Genomic DNA, 14,345 nt, shown 5'->3' with positions numbered 1-14,345 from the left:
CATCTGTCTTCTCTTAGTAATTCGATCTATTTTTGTGATGATTATAGTTCAACAGGAAACGAATATAAAGAAAAACTGTTGTACTGGAGGGAAGCAGATGGTTAATCTTGAGGATGATTACAAATATGAAGATATTCAATTAACACGTCCTGCAAATATGCTGTCATTCTGTAGAACCGAGGCCAGGGTGGAACCATATATACTTCCAAAATACAGAGAATTACAGGAACGTGAAGATAGAAATAAACCACTACAAACTTTGCAGTTGTTTCCACTTGAGCCAAGTACTACTATTAAATATGCAGACGATAATGTATTGGGTCCCAACTGTTCAGTTATTTAAGTATGACGTATTAGTTTGTTTGTAAACACTATGAGAGTTTCGGTGTCATATTCGAAGGGACGTGCATCCCTTTTTATTGTTTTTGTCATCTTTTTGTCATTTCCTGCACATGGAAACGTTATAGATTATTAACATTTTTACAATTTAAAAATATTGTAATAAATATAAATTTTGTTTTTATTAAATATCAGCAAGAGGTTGCTTGTCTATAGAACAATTAAAGAATAAGTTCAAAGATTTTGTACCAAACACTATTAATAGCACAACATTAACAATATATTAATAAAAATTAGTGAGAAAAGACGAGATAAAAGAACATTATGCGACTAAGACACCAACCATGTTCAAGACTATTAAAGATCATCTTGGGACAAGGCCCCATAAAAGTTGCAAGCTATAACCGAAAATAAAAACAAGGGACCATAGTCTGCCCTTTGAAAATACTAGCAATCACTTGATCATATGAAGAAAATAAACTAAAAGAGACAATTTTATCACCACAAAACTGAAGAAACAAATTCATACAACAAATAGTGTGTTCACTCTATGTCAAAAGCAAAGGTCTAGAAATGACTAAACCACCAGTCCTCACCAATACTGTCAAAGGTGTGTCAACATGTCATAGAATCCCTTTCCACCTCAATTGTTGGGAAGTTACAATTGGAACAATTGTTGTTTTGTGATTGATGTCAAATCTATTGATAAAACATACTGCTACCTAATCTAAATATCATATCTATTTGATTGATCTAGAGGAAGGGTTAAGTTATGAAAAGGAAGCTATAATGGACATTTTGTTTGTTAGATTTTTATAAGACAAAGTGATTGTTCATATCAAGAAAGTTAAGCTAATTCAAGCAATAGAGTAAAAAGTTAAGCAATGTTGAGTGATGCTAGTTGAGCTGTGGTAAGTGACGAGCAAATCTAGTGTTGACTGAGCATGAGTATCGACTAAGGAAGAATCGACTAAGGAAGATAGTATATGTCAAACCAGAAGTTTTACAATGCCCGAGTGTGATTAAGTGATGATTGAGTGTTAGAACTTAGTGATTGTCGAGTAACACTATTATGAATGAATTTGAGGAAATCATAATTTCTAACTAACTTAGTTGATTTGATGGAAGAGTAAACCATGTTGAAGATAATATTGGTGAGTTGGATCATTCAATTCAAGGTAAGGATTAGGTAAAGACTTGATAGATAGATTCCATAGAAGTTTCTAGAGGATGATCAAGAAGGTGGAAAAATACAATGAATCATGTTGAACCTAATTGTAAACCCTAAGATCTACAGTGATCATGGAAAATGACAAAGAAAGAATTACCTATTTAAAGAGGTATAGAGCCAAACTTGAAAAGTGTGAGAGAGGCACACATAGAGAAAAGGTGGATCAAAGACACACAAGTGAGGTAGAGTGAATGCAGAGCTAAAGGAGATTACTTGCACATATGTTGTTGATATTGATAACTGAATCTTAGTAGATGGCTTAAGTTTTGTTGAAAGGAGAAGATTGACTCCTTGAAGACTTGCCAATTGAATCAAGAATAGAGATGAAAATTGAGAGCTTATCAGTAAATCAACACATGAACAGAACAATGATCTGAACTCGCAAAGTGAGTTGTAATCATACATATCAAAACATTACTATTTTCTTTATTATCATTGTAAAAAAATTGTATTGTTATCTTTTAATAGAGCTTGACCTAATAGTCATTTGAAGACTTAATAGTTTATGTAAATCATTTAACAAGGTGCATTCTAAATGGAATGATCAGTATCCTTCGACAAGACCACTCTTAACAAGCTAATTAAATCCTCTAACTAGGTCACATATAATAGTGTATATTATAAACCTTTAATAGGGCTCGCTCCTAACAAAGCTAACTTTGAAAGAGTGAAAAAGAAGTGACATGTTGCTGGTGGTTTTTTCTAAATTGGGTTTCCATTTAAAATCCTAGTGTCAAACCTGTGTTGAATGCTTTGTATGTTTTACATTTAATAAAGTTTATATTCAATAAAGTATATTATGTTTCAGATGATAATTTTGTTTACCAATACAATAGAGATTGAGCAACAACAATATAAGCAGAACATTGATTGTTTTATATTTAATTGTTCAAGTTGTACTTATGGACCTTGAGTAACTCATTCATCCCCCACCCCCTCTCACTTATTCTAAAGGTCAGTGCAAGAAGTTCGGTCTCACTTTTGCACAAAAAGTGGAAGTGTTTTTTCTGTTTTTGAAATTTTTTGTCAATTGATGTCAAAATTTGAGGCATTTAGAGATTGAATATAAAAAAACTTCAGAAATAAAAAATTTAGTGTTCGGAATCTATTTTTTGAATATGTAATTTATTTGTGTACCCATATGATAGATTTTTTTTTGGTATGGATCTTTAAAAACTACTTTTTCAAAATGCTTGTTTCAGGACCATACCACGCTCGTGCACAGACATCATAATTTGACACAAATAAATGAATTTTTGCAAATCTTTCTAAAAGGAGTTACTTTATACACCTAAGATTGATGACAATATTTTTCCTTAATTTTTTATTGAATACTTTTTTATTATTAATTATTAATTTGCTATAAAGGAAAATTTTAAAACCTCTCGTGTACAGACACCATAATTTGATCAAAATCTCAGTTTTTTCAAAAAAAATAAAAATTTAACCTCAAAAGAATTGTATGTAGATTGATGACATATAAATAAATTTAAGAAAAATTATAAAATAAAAAAGTTATTAAAGTTTAAGTGAATGCCACTTTTTAATGTTTAAGAGATAGTTTTGTTTAATAAATAATGGAAAAATAGCAAATAAACTAATAACACTATAAAATTTACATTTTTGGAACCAAAATAGTAAGGCCTATAATGGGTTTTTATTTCATCAAAAAATTCAATGGGGACAACTATAAAAAAATTTACGACAATCCTATAAATTGTCAATTAAATGCCTTAGAAAAAAAAAAGGATCATAAAGGCATGGCTTGGTGGGACCAAGCCTATGCCATGCCTTTCCCCAAGGCAAAACCCCATGCAAAAGTCATGTGCAATACCAAATTCTCACTCATGTCTCAAGAATCGGGTACCTGATTTGTAATTCAAAAATTAGGTGCCCAATTGCATTTTAACTGTTATAAGAATTGGGTACTCGATTATTTAAAAATTAGGTACCCAATTCTTCTAAAATTGGGTACCTGATTTGTAAGCACGTACCCATTTCTTATGTATTCATTGGGCCCCAAAAGCTGCCCCATAGATCAACTTTCAAAGATTGAAATGATTGAATAATAGTTCCGATCTGCAATAGAGAATTTTGTCATAATTATTCTATTTTCTTGTCTTCTTCTACAATTTGCAAGCTATTGATTCAAATTCAAAATTGACGCAAACATGGGATCAAAAGAACGAAGAAAGAAGAAAGCAAAAGTTTTGATAGATGAGGAGATTGAAACAAATAAAGAGAATGAAGTATGATGTCAACGAGAGAGACGACAAAGAATTAGAGACTTGAATAATGTTTCAAAGGAGAAAGACATTGAGGATACCATGATGGGAGAAGAGGTCAAAGAAGAGAACCTAATAGAAGAAAATTTAGGTGAACATTCTAATCATGCATTCAATACAGGTGTGTCTCCAAATCCTCAAATTTTCTCTCGTGATGAAATTGATGATTTTTTAGAAGAAGGTTACGATTTAAACGATTTAGATTTTCTTCATGAGAATAAATTGTCAAATGATCATGCACAAAAAACTCCAATTGAAATGCATGCCTCGAAAGAAATACTAAGAAAAATTAAAAATGAGATTCAAATCCCAAATAACAACGAAAATGAAATGTCAATTGAAAATATAAATTGCATGAATGTAGACATAGAAACACCAAACAAACATGTTAGGATGATAGTAAAGTGTCTAAACATAATTTTCATATTCCTAATGATGTGCTAGATAATCTTGAGGGATTGGCTTCATGGAGACAAATTAAGACACATGCTAATAGATTATATAGACTCTTTGTTTATAATAAAAAAATTGGTTATCAATGTCAGTTGATGTTGCAACTAATTTAAATTTCTAAAATGTGAAAAGTAATGAGAAGGTTGGGAATGTATGAAAAACCCAAGAATAAAAATGAGTCTTTAAAATAAGTTGTATCCATTGTTGCTAGTGCCTTTGATGTTATTGGAAAGAGAAGTTAGTCTAAAGATAAGAATGCAACATGATGAGAAATAACAATAGCTTTAGTTAACAAATCAACATCTCACAAAGATTGATTAGCAACATAAGTAGATATCTTAATGTGAATCGTAATACTTTAGAAAGAGTTGTAAAGAGAAGGGTTAACTTTGAATGTGATACAACAAATATTTTATGGACTTCTAGTGGTAGACTCCTGAGATGTGATATGAAACTTACTAGTGAAGTCAAAAGTTTGATTGAAATTTTTTGGCATGATAATACAAGAGTATCACCTAATTAAGAGATGTTCTTAAATTGAGAATTGGGTCAAAAATACGTGATCCACATCCTAAACACCTTTTGGACATGACTCAAATTGAATTGTTTAGAAAATTTGTAGATGGTAAGGTATTAAATATTACCATTAGTCAAAGATCTTTTGAAAAGTGTAAACCATGGTATCTAAGGATTAACAACTAAAGAATCATTTGTTATTGTAAAACTCATATACAATTTCGTTACCATTATGATGTATTTCGATCTATACATGGTACTATACATAGTAAAGAAATGTTGCAAGAATGTGTTATAAAAATACCACCTCAAACTATAAAGAATTTCATATCAAGTTTATTTTGTAAGCTACCTAATGATCAATACTTTCTTTTCAATGCATGTATTTTTCCTACATGTGATATGTGTGGCAATCTTTCTTTCTTAGATGAATGTTTGCATAAAAATTCTTTGACTAATTTTGGACAACAATTAGTTGAGGTAAAAAGATTCAAAACTATTGAATATCCATTGAAGGATGGGAAGATTGGAAGAAGGTGTGATCTAGTTACAGATAAAGTTAGTTGTCATGCATTTATGGATGAGTTTAAGAGTGTGATCATACCAAAATATGTTAAACACTTTCAATATGCTAAATGTCTTGATGGACAATTTCGCATATGTAAGAATACATTTCCAATTGGTACTATACTTTTAGTTGTTGACTTTCCAGAGAACTACACACTTGCACCACAAGAAGAGGTACAACCATAATATTACAATTCAGTGCAAGTAACAATTTATGTTCATATAGTTTATAGACATGCACTTGAACGTATAGAGGAGGATCAAAAAATATTGAGAGAGTACCATTTTTATATGAGTGATAATAAACTCCATTCATCTGAGTTTGTCCAATATTGTTTCAAGGTCTTTTATGATAATGTAAAAGAGAGACGAATTCAAATGACACAACATTGGATATGGTTCGATAATTGTATAGGACAATTCAAGAATTCTAGAATGTTCTATTGGTTGAGTAGGACACATAGGCAAACTAACATCCAACATGTGTGGATTTTTTTTGAGGCTGAACATGGTAAAGGAGAACATGATGGTGTTGGTGCATGCGTGAAGAGAGCCCTTAGTAGAGAGCAATTGAAATTTGAGGAAAAAGCTAAATTCAAAAATGCACATGAGATTGTTAAATGGTGTAACAAATATTTATACATGGGATCAAGTGTGAACTCTATAATCAAATGTTTCTTCTACCTAGTTGAAGCAAAGAATATCCTTTCAAGATATGACTGCGATACAATTAGTGGGTTAGCTAAATGGTATTGATTTAGGAGTTCAGATTCTAACACTTGGACTATATGGACTAGGGAACTTACTTGTTTTTGTCAATTTTGTCTTGCAGGTGAATGGTAAGAATGTGAGAATACAGAATGGATTGAAGATTGGCAACAAAAATCATTAGCACCTACTAACACGCATTTTCAAGATGATATAGTAAATGAAGGCTAGAATGTTACTTTTGCATTAGAAGACTATGATCGTATTTCAAATCTCATAGAACCTAGTACACACAATTTAATTAGATTTTGTTGTGATCTCATGCTTCAATTTATATAATTTTCATATGTACTCATGTGATTAAAGTGTTTCTGTACCTTATCTTATCTTATAGGACATGGTTATGCTATTATTGTGCCTAGTAATAATGATGAATAGACTGAGTATTGGCTAGCTAGATGTGTGGAACCTAAGAAAAAATTGATATGTCATCAAGTAGACGATGATGGTTTTGAGTATTTAGTTGGGTCTGTCGTTGTAGCTACCACCTAGCTATGTAGATACTTAACAAGAAGAAATGGTTTACCAGCATTTGAAGACTACCAATCTGAAAAGAAGATTTTACACTATTCTCATTTGGTTGTGGTAACAAATATCAAATTAGAAAGATACAAAGGGAGACCCGCCAATAAGGTATTATGGACAATTTCAATGGACGAGCACAAGACAATCATAGATGCATTGCAAAAGAGAGAGGATGCAGATGGTACAGTGAGATGACTACATTTAAATCAAACACATGTAACACTAATAGATTTGGGAGTGTTTTGCGACGTCAATTTGCGACGTCAATTTGCATTTGGCTTTTTTTTTTTTCCTTATAGCTCGACGATGTCGCAATTGCGACGTCGTCGGGCTATAAGGCAAAAAAAAAAGAGGCGCATTGCTCATTATCTGGTGCCACCGAATCGAGCTCCGCTACCGCCGAGAATTATCACTGCCTCCGAATCGCCAAATCGAGCACCCAAGGTATGGAAAAGTTTCTGCTGCTTCTTTCTCCTTCTTTTTCCTTTTTATATGCTCTGGAAACAAACTCAGTAGGGACACTACAGAGATATTATCATAATGGCCCGGATTCGCTTTTCGCAAAGCCAAAATTCTTTCTTTAACATACTCGCTTACCTTGTCGCGGAGCTCCATGTCTATCATCAGGGTCGATGGGAAAATGGGTGAAAGCTGCACCATAAGCCCACCAAAGCCGCAGCCAATATCTGCAAACCAAATTTTCTTTTCTTGACTAGTTGAGGCAGAACATGTGTTTGCTGGTTTCAAATCCTTAGAGTTCGAGACTTCGTGTTCTTCTTGAGCTTCGCCATTAGGGTTAGGCGCTGGAGATTTGTTGTCTTGGAGATGTTTTTCAGAGAAATATGAAGGGAAATGGTCGGCATAATCGAATTGAGCCGGACAGAGAGGTACAGGAAAGTGCGATTCACTGAGAGGATTGCTGTGAGCTCACGCTCTGTAAAAATGCTTCCTTGGATGCTTCACGGACGCGCAATGCTCTCTAGCATGTGACATTGCTCAAATTCGAGGGTTTTTCTTCACATTTCTTGACGAGATTGGAGAGAGGCTCTGTGGTGAAGAATGGCTATTGCAGAACCTCTTGGATGAATGGCTGCCGTAACACGCCTCTCGTTGTCTTGTCATATTTCTTCAAGATCTTTGCAACCCCTGTGTAGTCATGGTCTTGCTCAACGAACAAATTTGACAAAACGGGGGTTTTGAATTTGAGAAAGGGGGAAAATTAGGGACATAGTCCATTATTAACCTTACATACCTCTGATAAACACATTCGAAAACCTTTTGTCTTTTCAGGAACCCCATATACATCTGATAAACACATTTGAAAGCATTTTATCTCTTTTGGAACTATTGGAATACTTTCAACAACATTAGTGATACTAGATGATGCTCCAATAGGTCCAAGGCAGATGTTGCAATGACTAATACAAAATGAAGGTGTTGCAATATTTAATGTAGAGAGTCCGTTTGAACTTGATACTGGTATTGTGTTTTCTATGGAACAAATGAGAAGTAATTATTAGAAAATAAATAAAATATAAAATGTTCAAATGCAGGAAAAAATTAAATGAAAATTTATTGCTTGTTAAATATACTTTCAGATGTAAAATGGAGATTTTTTAGTGTGTTGATATTTAAAAAATCACATTAAGTATTATTGCCGGCATGTTATCATTGTCTGTTTATTATGATTAGTATTATTTTTCTATCTTCTTTGTGTCATCAATCAACAATATTTTTCTTTCATGTCATTTTAAGTTAGTATTTAATGCTGAAACAATACAATTATGTACAAGTTCTTGAAGGATTGGAGAACAATGGAGTCTATTCGAACAATGTGTGAGAAGGTATATTTGAATTATTATATATTAATGTATTTGATTTAGAGCTCTACTAGAATTGATGTTTTGTTTTTAGATTATAGGCTTGTAATTGAGCTATTAACAGTTTACAATAGAGTTACAATTGGATTGAAAAAATGAATTACAAAACTGTCACATAAAATTAGATTTAAAATTTGATACATGCCCAAAAATCTTGAGGAAGATGTACCTTTAATTGTCAAAGCCAAAGGTTCTAGAGATCTTGATGAAATTTGACAATCATCATTTGATTTTAAATGAGTTGAAGATTTTCCTTCAGAAAATGACTGAAATTTCTCCACATGCTCTAATATCTTACGAGCTGCCACTCCAGATTGTTGCGACACTAGAAGTTCATATGCCAACAAAACCCCCTACTTCTCTGTTTCCATTGGTTTCTTGATAACTGCAATCAAAAGAAAGAAAGAAAACACTTCTGTTATAATCTATGATATCAAGTAATGTGTACATGGATTTATAGAAACTTACAGCAATATAAGCATATTCAGTACTTCTCAAAAGAACTATTTAACTGTGTTACAAAGAAGACATGCATACATGTTTCCTATAAGATTTCAATTTATGACCTCTCACCCATGTATTTAGCCTAAATGTATTAAATATAATAAATAAATAATTTATTTGATTGAATTGTTAAGTAGCTGATTGAAATGCACCAAAATTACCCAATGGGAAGTCAGAGCTTGTCCTTTGTCGGTTCATCCTCAACGACATATAAGAGCGTCTCCCACTTTTTAACAGCTGAGATGCAAATTGTATCATGTCAACAACCAATATTTTATCTCAAATAGTTAGAATCAAAGGCAATCATGGAGGGGAAAATGTTGTGTTGCCCACCTGTCGTCCACCTGTAATTGGAAACTGTATGGGCGACCACTTAGATTCTGTAGCGCTTACAAGCACAATAAAAATATTCATGGAATAAAGGACACTATAACTTTTTAGCAATTTTAGAAGTAAAATAGGTATTCATATGGAGAAGATATTTCTTACATATTTAGTATTCATTCTTTTATAAATATGAACAGTACATTTAGTGGTGATTGCATTTAGAAGATGTTTACAGAAAAGAACATTAGATCTTGCTAACCTCTTTAAAGTGAGAGCTACCATCATCTATATCCCTTCTTGCCCTCTTCCTCATGTGATCTTGCTCTGCATTTTGCATGTTATTTGCTTCCTCTTCAACCTCTTTAAAAGTGCGCTTCCTAGAGATATATGAGTTGAACCATTTCAGTGCATACTCTCTAAGAAGACAACTCTTTTCATTATCTCTTTTGCAACTGCCATTACCCTCTTTGAAATTCTTAACAGAGTTATTGCCTGATTTTGTTCTTTGTGCAATGTGATGCTACAGTAAATGTTTCTTCTTTGTTTGAAATCTAAATTTTATGTAGAATGAATGTATGTTTCCAAGTTTCCTCTTCTATTTCACAAAGATCGCACCTTTTCCACTGTGGGTCTGAACTTTTTAGTTGCAAATTACTCGTCTAGATAAGCTTCGTTAGGAAAAAATAATCAAACAACAGATATCCGCTGTTAAATTTTGTGGTTTCTAATTTGAACTGCCTTTTCTAATCTAGGTGATATGGCCTTTAGGAATACAGTTTTGCACCATCTATCCAGCCAAAATTAAGCATTTTTACAGAAACAATTATTGGCGAATAATTGTATTATGATTTATTCGTGGTTTTCACAGTCTATTCGGTTTTCGTCCTGTAAAATAATCACTCGTCAGCGATTGGAAAAATTGGCTTTCAAAAAAGTCATTAAATAGAATGCCAACCGAATCTTAGTCTTGAAATAATGTAGCTCAGAAATAACGGCCGACATTTGAAGACTTTAAACTTTTATTACTCTTAAATACAAAACCTTCATTTAAAATCTAAGTTTCCCTCTTTGTTTTCATCTCTCTTTTATTAATTTCGCCAATCAATTTTTTCAATCCTGAAGTTCATATATTTTCACTTTTATTTTTATTTTTATTTTTAGAGTTATTATTATTTTTAGTAATTTTATTATTCTAACTATTTATCAATAATAATAATATATATATTTTCTATTAAGACAGTTTAATAAATATCTACATCACGAGTTCAGAGTTCCAAAAAGAAAAAGAAAAAAAAAAGGACTTTTCACACCCCCTTGAATATATACAATTACAAAATTAGGGGGTGACGGTATCAGTTCTTTTTAACTAGCTATACTTTGACTACAATCCATTTTCATTACAAATATTAGCAAATTTATAATCTGAAAATTCACTATTGAAATTGACCCCATCCATCCTTGACGTTGGACACCTCTGCGTGAGCCACTTGATCAGCTTCACTCTGTCTATTATCTTGATTGGGCATTGTATTTGAACCATCATGCTACACTAGTCCCTGCTCTTCATGATTATGGACTAAACCTCCACCAGATTGCTGATCAGCTCCCCAACCAGATTGAACAACATCAACCTGATCCTCCTCTTGATTATACATATTCTCCCAACCTGTTTGAGGAAGCTCAGTTTGAGGGACATCTTGCAACTGACATTCACTAATATATTTGTTCAATTCATCCATTTCTGTTGGAGCCAAGAAGGATTGGAATCCTGAAACATAGTTTGCATCTTGAACTTGATCTTTCTTTATCATTAAGCACCCTTCACAGATTAGCCTCATAAAGTCTGATCTTTTGATTTGAAGAACCAATGATACTTGTGACATAATATTAAAATGGGTGAGTTTAAAATTAAACTCAGTAAGCTTACTCCTCTCGGCTTGAAATATTTCTTTATTCCTGTCCTTCCATAGAATCCATAACACCTCAATAGTCAGAACAAACCAAAAACTATTGAATTTAGAATCAAATCTATCCACATATCCAACAAGGATCTCTGAATAGGAAAAACTATTAATACAGTTCTACCTACATGGAGACCCCAAAAAAATAGACCATATCTTATGTGCATATAAACATTCAAAAAATAGGTACTCAAAAGACTCATGAACATTACAAATATTACAACACACAGGAGCAAGACCAATTGATGAAAGGACTTTCCCAAGAGCTAACTTCTTAAATAAGAGCAACCACTTGAAACAAAGTTTTTTTTTGGCTCTGCTTTACTTTTCGACATGTATTCAAAGAAAAAAGACCAAATAGAAAAAGGCTTAATTTTCCCCCAACACTGAGACTCCCTGGCTATGAGAGAGGAGTCATTTTTCATACAGAGATAAAAAAATTTGGTAGTACTTTCTGACAACAGATTACCATTAATCCATTTAATCTTCTTTAAGGATCCATTAGCATCTAACAATTCTTTTGGCTTACAACTAAGCATTTCTTTCTTAATAAGGGTATATGTCTTTTTCTGCAAGTCAAGAATGTTAAATCTGTATTTGATATCCTCCCACTCCCTTAGCTGCCCACCATCCATAATGTCATGTATCAACGAGATCCCCTTTAAGTTCCAAGCCTTGGCTAAAAAACTCTGTGTTAAAGCCAAAGGTTTACCATTATAGGAAAGCCCCCACCAAATAGATCTATCTTTGACCAGATAGTGTGGAGGACGTCCTACTACTCCAATTTGCAATATCCTCCTCTTCACATGCATAAAACAGAAATGAAAATGTTATAATCTATCATAACAATGGTCTTTATGTAATGCGTATACTACCATAGTCCATACACAATTTTGAAAGACTACAATCAAAATCTAGACTCATATAATTGTGATCTCTCTAGCACTATGATGTCGTTTAATATGTCTTGCTAACACTTGTAAATTTTGTTCCTTTTGCCATGTCATATAATATGTCTTGCCTTGTAGCTTGTATGATTTGATTGCTGGAGAGCTTCTACAGCTAAGCAAGAAGGCCATTGCACGAGTTATATAGCCGCACACTCATGTATGAAAAATGCATATTTTTTAATCTAATATATATTTTAACTAGACTTTTAGCTTATATGTTTTGAAATTGTTGTTAGGCCTTGTAGCTTGTATGATTTGATTGTTGGAGAGTTTCTGCAGCTAAGCAAGAAGGTCGTTGCACCAGTTATATAGCCGTGCGCTTGGGTATGAAAATTGCATATTTTTTAGTCGCTTAATGTTGTAAGGTCTCTTGAAATAAGACCTTCAGGCGGTTGGTCAAAGTTTTACAAATAATCTTATCCAGAAATTTGCCTAGAGCAATTGATTGAATGTTATAAAAGGTGATTGGATTAAATGTCTTAGGAATAAAGTCAAAGAAAGTATTTTTTAAAATATTAAAGTATTTAGCTATGTCTAAGAAGATTTGTGTACTTTTGATAGTTTTGCTTAGTTTGTGAAAGTTGTAGGCCAAAGTTTTGATAGCCCAATTTTTGCTTCTGCAAAGAATGATCATGTCAGATAATATAAGTGAAGAACAAAATAGGGAGACAATCGCTAGATTGTGGTCTAACTTGAAAAGAAAAGGTGATGGAAAATGTTATTGTCCTTGCAAAATTTGTAAGGGCTTAAATCATAGAAGACTGCTAATCAAAACAGCTAAGAGACATTGCAGGGAGAATGGTCACATTGAAGGGGGGCATGACTATCATCCACTGGTAATTCGTTCATTATATCATTTTAACAATTTATATACATATGAAATCACTTGATGATGAGTTGATGATCATGGTTTATTTATGTTAATCAATTTTATATAGGTTGATCTCCCCAGGGAAGTACATGATATGAACCACAACAATTCGAAGAATATAGTTTTTGAAGTGGAGGAACATGGAGGTGCAAATATCCAAGGTGAAGACAATGATCCCATGGAAGATGACAATCATGCGCTAGAAAACACAATTGAAGATGATGGTATAAATACATTGATCCATGACACATTTAGTCCAAGCGTATCTGATGATGATGATGATGATAGCCTCGATGTACCTCTACTTGAGAAGGCATACAAACCCCTATATAAAGACTCCCAAACAACTCTTCTCTCTGCTGTATTGTTGTTGTTGAACTTGAAGGTTATGAGTGGTTTATCCAACATAACTATGTCACGTATGTTAAGGTATGTCATATATGTCTTTATAGTTAACAAAGGGTGAATAATGTACCACTAATATTGTTTATATTAACAACTTATATTTTTTCCTGTAGATTGATAGGCGAGTTTCTGTTACCATCATCAAATATTCTACCTCGCTCATATCGAGAATTATCTACTATTATGAAATATATTGGAATGGAGTATGAAGCAATACATGCTTGTACCAATGATCATATTATATATTATAAAGAACATGAATTTGCAACACAATGCCCTGTATGTCATACGAGTAGATATCGAACAGATCGACTAACAAAAAAGGTGCCTCAAAAGGTTCTTTGTTACATCCCCATTATTCCACGGATGCGACAATTATTCAGGTGTAGTAGCTTGGCTCAATTTATGGATTATCATGCACGCAATAGAAGTCGAGATGACATTATTCGAATCCCTGCGGATGGTTTGACATTTATGCACATAGAGGAAAAGTGGCAACACTTCAAAGAAGAACCTCGTAATCTCAGGCTTTCATTGGCAGCGGATGGTGTCAATCCATTTGGAGAGATGAGATTTGTTTACTCGGTGTGGCCTATTTTTGTTATCAACAATAACATTCCTCCGTGGATGTCAATAAAGAGGGAGCACATTATGTTGGCAATGATTGTTCTAGGTATCTTATCTTTGATAGTTATTAATTTACATGTACTTACAAATCTTGCAGTAAAACGGTCACAATAGTTATGTAATGTCACTATTCATT

At 33.0% G+C, this 14,345-nt stretch overlaps 1 pseudogene; it reads right to left on the bottom strand.

Annotated features, from left to right (window-relative positions):
* Positions 1-7,077: 7,077 nt before the first annotated feature.
* On the bottom strand, positions 7,078-7,677 carry LOC149531053 (tRNA (guanine-N(7)-)-methyltransferase pseudogene; annotated as a pseudogene).
* Positions 7,678-14,345: the final 6,668 nt, after the last annotated feature.

This window comes from Cupressus sempervirens, chromosome 11 (assembly GCF_028749045.1).
Source record: "Cupressus sempervirens isolate cs-2001-9-10 chromosome 11, ASM2874904v1, whole genome shotgun sequence".
Lineage (NCBI taxonomy): Eukaryota > Viridiplantae > Streptophyta > Pinopsida > Cupressales > Cupressaceae > Cupressus > Cupressus sempervirens.
Note: the sequence above shows the minus strand (reverse complement) of the source record. Positions and strands in the feature narration are given on the sequence as shown.